The 10,397-nt window shown below is 38.1% G+C and overlaps 1 long non-coding RNA gene across 1 annotated transcript; it reads right to left on the reverse strand.

Moving 5' to 3' along the window:
- Positions 1-1,633: 1,633 nt before the first annotated feature.
- LOC138105941 (uncharacterized) lies at positions 1,634-7,244 on the reverse strand. Its single transcript, XR_011148814.1, has 3 exons — positions 7,124-7,244; positions 4,786-4,901; positions 1,634-3,730 (listed from the first exon to the last, which is right to left on the reverse strand). It is a non-coding gene; the product is annotated as an uncharacterized lncRNA (long non-coding RNA).
- Positions 7,245-10,397: the final 3,153 nt, after the last annotated feature.

A 10,397-nucleotide genomic window follows, 5' to 3' on the forward strand; every position in this document is an offset into this window, starting at 1 on the left:
CTGGGATTTGCACTATCAGAGACAGGCTGCTCTTGGTACCTGAGACAGTTTCCTTACAATGAACCAGTGCTTGACATTGCCTTGGAGGGTATTCGGATGTAATTTTCTTACTAAAACCAAGTACAAGCATCTTTAGAAGGAAGGAGTTTTGCAATTAAGAATTTGATATTCTGTCTTCAACTTACTTTGGGATGCTGCATTACTGTAACTGAAAAATTTTATCTGAATTTGTGTCAGTGGCACTGAACTTTCATTAAATGGTTAAATGAAGTGGAAGAATGGAACAATTGCACTTAGAGAATTTCTGTCTTCTGCTCTAATTCTGCTATTCTGCAGGAGGACAGGAATACAGGTTAAATATTCTTTTCTGTTTTGTAGAATCAAGAGACATTTAAATATGGGTATACTTTAGAAGCAGCTAAAGAAAAATGTACAATAGACAATTCATCAACAGATCAACCCTCCATAGAAGCCTTTACGAATCATACTGATAGATAACATCAGAGCACAGTATTACAAACCTGATGAGTCCATTCCTTAGTATAGTTTTAGTCTTGGAAAGACTTGTATACTTTTGTTCATAGGTGTCTTTATATGTACAGAATTCTTAGAATTAACCATAGGAGAAAAAAAGTCTTTAAAGGCTCTGCTGCAGGCACCATCGTGAAGAAAAGTTTGTTCTGTCTTGAGATTCTGCCTTAAGACACATGGCAACTTGGTTTCAGACTTTTGGCCGAGTGTTCTGAAAAAAAAGCATTGCTCATGACAAACAAGAGGTGTATATAACTGGATAAACAAATTGCATTGAATATAGACTTTGTCTCAGATGTCTCTATCCCTGCTAACACACATAAAAATACAATATAAAAATATTCCCTATATCTGAACCTCCATGATATTTTTTTTTGAGTGAAAATACAGCCTTTTATTAAGCAAGAGTTTCCTCTATCTTTTTTGTTCTGCTGAAAATTTCATGGTGGGGAAATATGAGGACGGCAATTAAAAAATTTCTTGCGCCTCCTACACAAATCATGTGTATTTACTTACTGTACAAATGATTTGTGTGTAGTAGCACATTGCACTTGTATTTCACATTTCTCCATCCTTCTCTGAATTTCTGTACTTTACAGTAGCTAAAGATCTCAGACTTCTTCTAACTTCATGTAACCAGTATTTTGGAGTTGTTTTGCAGGTGGACATACTAAGATATGTGGAGGCTGAATAATTTGTCCCAAGAGTAAGAGCAAGTCTGTAGCAACTTTAAGTCTAGCATTTGGATTTCATGACTATAACCACTCAAACATATGGAATTTGTGAATTTGTATTAGATTGTACTTCTAATTTAAAAGGCAAACATTTTAGTTCCCAGAGTCTCAAACTTGTCTGAGGGTACTTGGGCTTAAATACAGTCTTGCTTCTTTTGCTCCAAAGGTAGTGACATATTCCCAATGAAAGATTTTATGCCATAAAATCAAAGAATCATAGAATCATTGAGGTTGGAAAAGACCTCTAAGATCAGTAAGTCCAGCCATTAACTGAGCACTGCCAACTCCATTGTATGTTCAGTACCTAGTTCTAAAACACATTGTTTGCAATCACTGGAGACCCAGTTACAATGTTGAGAAGAAAGGAAAATTATAACAATGTTTATTTTGAAACACTGCTAGAAATCTTCTGAATCAGCACTGCTCTATAGCTGCTACTGCCCACAAAAGATGGCAGGTGCCCAATATTTATTTATATCAATTGGCATTTGCCATACATACACGTGCAAAAATATTGAGAAGGAAAAGGTACTTCTGAAAGAGTACATTCAGTACAATGATGTTCTGTGTGACTCCCCAGACAACTCCTGGCTGCAGACATTCTGCAGTGAACTATTATTATATCTTCTGGGAGGAAAGGCAACATTACGTAGAATATCGTACTGGAGGTAGGTGAAGCAGAGACTACAGAGTTGATAATTTATCTGTCAGCTGCACTGGCATGAGAAGTGTCTTTCCTCCTCCTCTCTTTCTCACCCTTAACATTGCCTCATAATTATCAGGTCATTTTACCATCTGTGCCTGAAGTGATATTTTGATTGTCCTCCTTCAAATTCAGATGCCTCAATAGCTTGAAACTATATAATTAGGTAGCATGTGCTTCAGAGCTTTATGCAACTTGAATGCTGAAAAATGCTGAAAAGACTGGAAAATATGAATGGTGAAAAGTACTGGTATTACAGAATTCTGTCAATCCTGAAACATTAAAAAGCCAAGGAATAAAGTCTAGATCTGGTGAAATATGTCAGAGGAGGAAAACAAGGAGAACCCCACAAGCATATTTAATGCAAACATCCTTGGGTCTTACAAGCAGGCAGCACTACGGCGAGATCACACCACCTATCTGTCAACAATTCCTAAAAAAAGTGGATGCATGTGAGCTGGGCTATGAGAGGGAACTGTTTCAGTTGGGAAATGGAGAACTGCCAGATCCCCAAGGGTGCTGCTGGGCCTGCCTGCATCTGCCCAGGGCTCCCCAGCCCTGCCCACAGCCCAGGGCCCCAGGTCAGACCCTGCCCCAGTGATGCCACAGCAGAACTGGTCCCCAGCTCCCCACAGCCCTGCCTGGCCATGGGCCCCAACAAGCCAGGCCCACATCCTGGGGCTGGGGCTGCTCTGGGAGATCCTAATACTCCCAGCTCACAGGGAGCTGCCTTTTTCTGCTCCCTGACATGTCTGCTCATCCTCTCCAGCTTGGTGGCTGACCCAGTGAAGGCACACATAGCGTGGCCGCTCAAACCAGAGGCAAGTGGCTGCAAAGCCAGAAGAGGCAGGGTGGCAGGAGCTTGCAGGTACCTGAAGTTGAATTGTAGCTATAAATATGGAAATATAATGCCAAAAAATAATCTGAACTCAACCCCCCTTTTTGTGATTAACATCCTACTTGAATTTTACAGCCACTGAGTTATTTTGACCAATATTCTACTAATTTAACAAGAGGTGACTTTACAAAATTTGATTCAGGAAAGAACTTCCTAAGGAGAATTTCATAATTTCATCATCTGCTGGAAGTTGTGGGATCCATATATTTTCACTGAAAGGTCATCTCTTGCAATCTTCTGTTGGGGGGTCCTTCCTTTAAATGTGATCCTTTGAACTTATTCACTTAATGAAAAAATTTTAAAGAACAACCTGTAAAGCTGTTTATGAAGAGAAAATATGGAAAATAGTTAGTTTAAAGAAAGAAAAATTTGCTGAAGATGTCCATTAATGTTTTCATCCAGGGCTCATCAAGCATTTTTTTCACCTCACATCTGTGTTGGTAATGCTGTTTCACAGAGCATGACAGTGCAGGAAGGACACGTGATACAGTTAAAGAACATTTTAGATTACAGTTTAGCTTTTTCTCTTTGTCGTTGGTAGGCAGAGTGATCTGAATGTGGTGTCTAAGCTAGTCCTTGCAGTACATGATCTGAATGCAGTATCTCTTTTCCTTCATTAGAACAAGTACCTAGTGTTTTATAACTCAGGTAGCATGTAGTCTTCACTTGTTGGTCTCTTAAATGTGGTGATTTCAGGCATGACAGCAGTGGCTGAGACACAGATGTGCAATTTTTCCACTTCATATTTCCTTGGGTTGGTTGAAATTCCCCTCATAAGCAAATGAACCCGTCACCCCCGGCCAGTGTAAAAATATACTTCTCTTGATAGGCTGTTCCACTGTTGGAGAAACAAAAAACTTCAACCTGGAAGCAATATATTAGGGAAAAAAAAAAAGTTTTGAGCTGCTGTGTTACTGTCCAAAGAGGTAAGCACATGAAAATACAGAACAGGAGCAGACAAGCAGAGTAGAAAATACCTTTACCCCTTAGGAGCCTGTTAAACTGTTTTTCTTTCCTGAGTAGTCAGTCAGCAGATGTCAACTTGTTAACCAAGTGATTACTTTCTCTGTTGTTTCTTAACACTATTAAAAGTGTTTCACATACCCAATCTCTGTGTGACTGTAGAAGTGGGATAATCCTTTGTGGTAACATTTAGCTCAGGTATATGTGCAGCTGAAGTATAGTAGGTAAGTCCTCCAGGTAAAAAATTCAAGTTCCTTATCAGCTCAATTATTCTATTCTCAGTTCAACCATCTTGCTAAACTCTAAATGTCTGTTTGTTTGGTTGGTTTTTTGCTTGCTTTTCCAGCCCAGATTGTGTCCTGCTTTCCTGCCCACAACTTGTGCCTGATACACCAGACAACCAATAAACATTTTTGAATCTGGACTCCATAGAGTGAAAACTCTCCTTATTCAAAGACATTGAAAAAAGAGCTGTGGGACCTTTTCCCTGGAAATAAATTACAGTTTTCTGCCTTCTATTAGTGCGAAACTTAGTAGTGAAGATCCATATGAACTGTCAAGAATAGTTTTTCCAAGTAACATCTTCATTAACATGGAAGTATTTTGGTGTAATACCATTTTGCATTCTGTCACACAGCTATCACTGGATATAAGCAAGTGACTGCATCTGAGAATATTGTTGTTTAAAAGAAAATATAAAATTATTCTGCAATACTTCAGTCAAATTTAGTCAGATTTGTTGATATAGCTGATAGAATTAGACCATCCATGCACCATGGAAACTGTTTCCATAGCAAAAAATCTCTTAGCTCAGAGACTGTTCGCCTGGATTAAATCCAACGATTTAAACTGATAATCCAGAGCTTTCTCTAACAGCTAGAAAGGTCAATACTTATGAGGAAATTGCCACACAGCTCTCTGAAGGTTGTACCATCCCACCGCTGGAATATTCTTACCCTCCAGAACATGAGAAGTGTCATGATGTTTCCTTTCATTTCACACATCTTTGATGTTCCAAATGCCAACAGGTGGTTTAGAGGCAGTGGCACATCCTGCCAGTATTTTCAGCTACCTGCCAGAAATACAGATAATTGATGTCATAACAGAGTCTTCCTCTGTAATGCCTCAAAAAACCCCAGTTACTCTACTGCAGAGAAACTACTTTTTGAGCCATCTAGTGAGGGTAGAGAGAGTAAAAAGCATAAAACAATAAGGTCTTTCACAATAGACACACCATTACCTGTTTGAAAGCTGATTAAGAAAGAATCATGGGGTCTTGAATATTTGTGGATCAGCATATTAATACAGCACAGGAAGGACACTGATTAGGATTTGTTAAGGGCCAAATGAAAAATATATGTTATTTCCTAAATATCTCTCTAATAAACAAAAATAAAAACTGTATTGAATTGAATAACCTTTGAGAATAATTTATTTTATGGCCTGAAGACATCATTCAATGATTACTATTTTCCAGGAAATAGGACAGTACTGCCTAAAAGTTCATCCTGGTTCAGTAGCGAAACAGTGCAGTGATTAAAAAGGAAAAAGCAATATGTAACAAGAAAAAAAGAGAAATATATACCAATGGATACACACATTCTACACTTTACAAATTCTGAGTTATAAGAGGATTTAAAACCATCAGGAAGAAATTCATGACTGGCAAGCCTAAGAACAAAGGGGCTTAAATACATTGAGTGGAGTGTAAATCCTTGCTGTGGCAAAGAGGCACTGCTTGACGGTTAAATTATTAATAATAATGCAGAATTAATGTAAGTGTTCAATAGCAAAATCTGTTCTGTATTTGTAAAGAAGCAAGAATCAACATTATAATCTAATAACTCAAGAGAACTGGGAATCATTTGAGAAGTGATCAAGGAGGATCATGAACAATTTCTAATAAGGGATAAAGAAAATATTAATCATCATTGCCAGAGAAGCTGTATCCTGACCTTTCATGATTTTAGATAAATAATGGATCTCTGAAAAGTTTATGCAAAAGTCAAATACTGTTCTATATTATGTATTACAGAGGCAGAGTAGCTGATCCAGGTAAGGTTGTTGGTCTGAAGTCCTAGGGAAGACAGAGGAGTGGCTTACACAGGGTGCAGTTAGAAGAAAAATCTGAGGATTGGAGTGGAAGTAATGTTAGTCAATATGGATGGTGAAAAAAGATACATCAAAAGATTTAAATCAAATATATTTGACACTTGTTCACAAACATAAGCTACCCCTCTGGGAGCTGGGTTTATTGCCATGTGGGTGCAGTATATTCCAACTTTTTAGAAGTACAATACACGATTTCATATTGCTCAATATCCTGAATAGCACAAATCAAGAATAGCTGTATGCCATATAAATAAAGTGCAAATTCACAGATTAAGAGACAAGTTAACAGGTGAACAAAGGAAATGGGGGTTAATAGGAAATTGTAATTAATGGGAACCATCTAAGCAAGGCTCCATAGAGATATGTTACAAATCTGATCTACTAAATTGAACCAGTGCAAAAAGCACAGGAACAGTGAATTAGAATAATTTGAATGGTTTAAATTCAATATGATACCTGTAAATGGATAATTTTTAACATCTAAGAAATGTATTCTCTATTTGCTAGGATCCATAATAAATGTGAAAGGGACCATCAGCTGAAGTGGTTTAGTAGGAGACTGGGACTAGTCCTGTTCCCATTACCAGAGGCTGCTTGAACTCCCAATCAGAGAATCAGGTGTTGAAACTGATCTTAGAGATCATCTAGTCCCAACCACTCCTGCCATGTGCAGGGACACCTCCCAGTAGACCAAGTTGCTCAAGGCCTTATCCAACCTGACTTTGAAGACCACCAGGGTTTGGGTATCCACCACCTTCCTGGGCAATCTGTTCCAGTGTAACCACCTTCACAGTAAAAAATTTCTTCCTAATATCTAACTTAAATTTCCTGCCTTTCAATTTGCACTCATTGCTCCCTGTCCTATCACTACAATTCCTGATGAAAAGTCCCTCTCCAGCTTCCCTGTACGCCCTCTTCAGATACTGGAAGCTTAAAATTATCACCCATTGCATATAAAATATCAATATGAAAGAAAAATTACTAGATGACTAAAGATGCCAGAATCTTTTCTTCGTAGGTATTTACCAAGTTGTTGGAAGGCAGTGGCTAGAACCTGAGGCCCAGAATCTGAGGGATTTAAGTTTTTGACTTGCTGCTAGCCTGATGATGATCCTGCACAGATTGCACCATTTTCCTCAGCTTAAGTTTCCCCATCTAGAAAAGAGGTATAATGATACTCACCATTTTCAAAGAGCAATTAATGAATAGTGAAAAGTGCCAGCTAGTCTGGCACTGTATTACATTACTGGCTCTGTATCATTGTAAGCACAGCCCTGTGTGATGGATGTAGCTGGTAACTGCTCTAAAATATAGTTCTGATAAAGAAACAGACCAACAAAACACTAGATAAATGTAAAAGTGAGACTCAGCCAGCTTCTAACCACACCTGGAAGAACTTCATTGGGGTTAGAAATTTGTAGAATCAGTTCCACCTGATTTTTTTAACCCTTTGTGAACTCCATTTAATTACTGAGATTTTATGTGGGTTTGAACAGTCATTCTCTGAGAAATATTTTAGCTTTAAAAACTTAAAAATCTATTCTGCTTTATTTCAGAAACATCTCGATATCTCTCAATTTGATTTGATCACCTTATAAACAAAATGTCAGGCATTTGTTTTTTAAGCCGATTTATTAAGAAGGCTGCTCTGACCCACTGAAAAAATTTACTTCAATCTCCTGCCATCTAGCGTCAGAAATAGCACATTTGCACTTCCTACAGTGGATGTGAGCTCTGGAAACTTTAAACTGTACATTCAAAAAACTACAAAATATCTCGGAGTAATTTTTTGTCAGTGTTTAGCATGCTAACATGATAAAAATACGTGTATGTTTATATATACATATATTTGCAAATATGACAAAATATCCTTACTCTATTGATTCCAAATTATGCACTAAACCCACGCTTTCAGTCTTTGGGATCTGTTTGGCATTGAAACAAGATGCAGGTTTGTGCCTGAGGAAAGCATAGTTTAAGAAAATCCTATATGGTCAATAAAGTAAGCATGCATATTTTTGTTTGTATTTTGGAGGTTAATATGAAATACATTAACCAGTGCACAGTTAAATGCATTTTGCTAGCTTCTTCACTGATTTGGTGGTGTCTTGAGACATTCTGTTGTTGCAGCAGCCTGGATGAAGGTTTTGGACAACCACATCAGCCCCTAGCAGACCGACTTCCTCACTGAAAGACTGGCCTGCCAGAAAGAAAGGGAGGCAGGCAGGAAATTCCTGACGCACTTCACTGTGGCCAGTGCTTCCTTTAATGTGAAGCGCATCCTGTTAGAATTTCCCATCCCTCATTGTATTCAGTCACTCTAATTGCCCATTAGTTCTCAGGTCTTCTAGTAATCTATGACTACATCTCTCTTTTTCTTTTTCCTCACTCTGCAGTGACTGAATCCTTTGCAGATTCCTTTCAAGTTCCTCTCTCTTTTATCCTAGCTGGCTTTTCCAATTGCCTCCTGAACTCTCACCTTCAGGTGATTGTATTCCATGCAACATAGCAGTTTCTTATTTCTTTTATTTCTTAAACAGTTAGCTGGATGCTTTTCATGCTAGCATTTAATATAATAGTGTAACATACTGACATTAATTAATATGAATACAATTTAATTTAATAGGCTTTAAAAACATTGTTAACTGCAGATATTTTTTCAGGTATGCACCCACACCTTACTTGGCATTATAAATGAAACCAGAGAAAATACCTGAGATTAGGAAAAAGATTTGTCAGTGTACCCAAGAACACTGGTAAAATTGCTCAAACTACCCTTTGATCTTAGCAAATAAAGGTTAGCACTTACTGCTTTCAAAATGCCATATCTTAGTGTCCAATGTCTCAGTGATAAATGGCAATTCAGCTGTCTCACTCCTTTTCTTGGAGAGGAGGGGTTTTTTGTTCAATTTAAGGCTCCATCCAGATCTGTTAATGTCTGTTCAAGGAAGTTACTAACTGGGAGTGTGTGTGGGGGGTGTTCAACATAAGACTTTGTAATGGGGAGGAATTTGGTGAAAACAATGTAGGAATGATAATGTTTTCCACTCTTTTCCTCCCCCAGCCTTCTTTATTTTAACATTTATTTATACAGTTGCTAGTGTAATGGGTATTCCTTGTGTCTGGGACCATTTGTGCAAATGATACCATAAGTACAGTAAAGTGAGTAAGATGGAACACTGATGAATTGTATAAGGAAATAGGTTATATTAAGAAACTTGTTGGGAAAAAAGTCATCCATGGAGCCATCTGAATTATCCCCATTATAATTGTGTGTAAAGTTATTGTCTTGTTACCATCTTGTTTTCAAACCTTGTGTTTTCAAAACTCCCTATTCCGACTGACAGCTCTGGGAGTTAGATTTGAGCCAGAGTGTGACTATTACCTGAAACAGTTGATTTAAATTACTGGTAGTACTTCTATGCGCACTAAAATCTCTATAGCATGATCATTGTAGTAGTATCTGTGATAACATGTTCATACCCCTCAGTAAAGAAACTGATTAATGACATGAAGTTTGGCAGCAAAAAAATATTAATGTCCTGAGTAAGAGCATACAGATCAATCCCCCTTCTCTTAAGAGTATTGCATAGGATCATGAGAAAGGGTTGGGAGGGATTGCAGGAGGTTCGTAACCCAACCTTCTGCTCAAAAGAGGCATACATATGAGGTGAGACCAGGGCTTTATTCAGTCACATCTTGAAAATCTTGAAAATCTCTAAGAACAGGTACCGTGCTTCCTCTCTGGGCAACCTCTTTCACTGCCACTGTTCCAACAGTGAGAAAGATTTAATTCATATGTTTGAACTTCTCTTCTGTCCATCTTGTTCCCACCATCCACTCCTATATTAGCCTGTCTCTGTCTTTTCAGTGATCTCCTCATAGTTACTGGCAGGGGATTATTCAATCTCCTCCAAATCTGTCCTTTTCCAGGATGAAGGTCTAGATTTCTCAGTCTCTTCTCATAGGAGTGCTCCAGCCCTTCAGCATCATGCTGGCTCTTCACTGGATGTGCACTGGTTTAATTATTGCATTATCTGTATCAGGGCCCTAAAAATGGACACCGTATTCTAGACCTCGTATAGCAAATGCCAAGGGGAATAATGACTGCCCTCAATCTACTAGTTACATGACTGTTAACATAGTCCAGGATGCTCCTTCCTTGTGTACTTACTAAACTTTGGATTGACAGTCCTTTCAAGTTTGTTGCCACTGTTTCATTCTTATTTTAAGTCAGAGAGACTGAGGTCGAAACATGGAATAATATTGACCTGAAGAATTTTAATTTTGGGGCAAGGTGACCTGGTATAATGGTGAGACAAACTCCCACAAAGTTTTGACAGACTCCCATTGACACAGTATTATGGCACTGATGAGCTCCTCTAACCCTAGATATTTGGAAAATAACATATAATTTACTTCCCTGAAAAATTTATCTCCCTTTGAACTTTGCAGG

This window comes from Aphelocoma coerulescens, chromosome 2 (genome assembly GCF_041296385.1).
Source record: "Aphelocoma coerulescens isolate FSJ_1873_10779 chromosome 2, UR_Acoe_1.0, whole genome shotgun sequence".
NCBI lineage: Eukaryota > Metazoa > Chordata > Aves > Passeriformes > Corvidae > Aphelocoma > Aphelocoma coerulescens.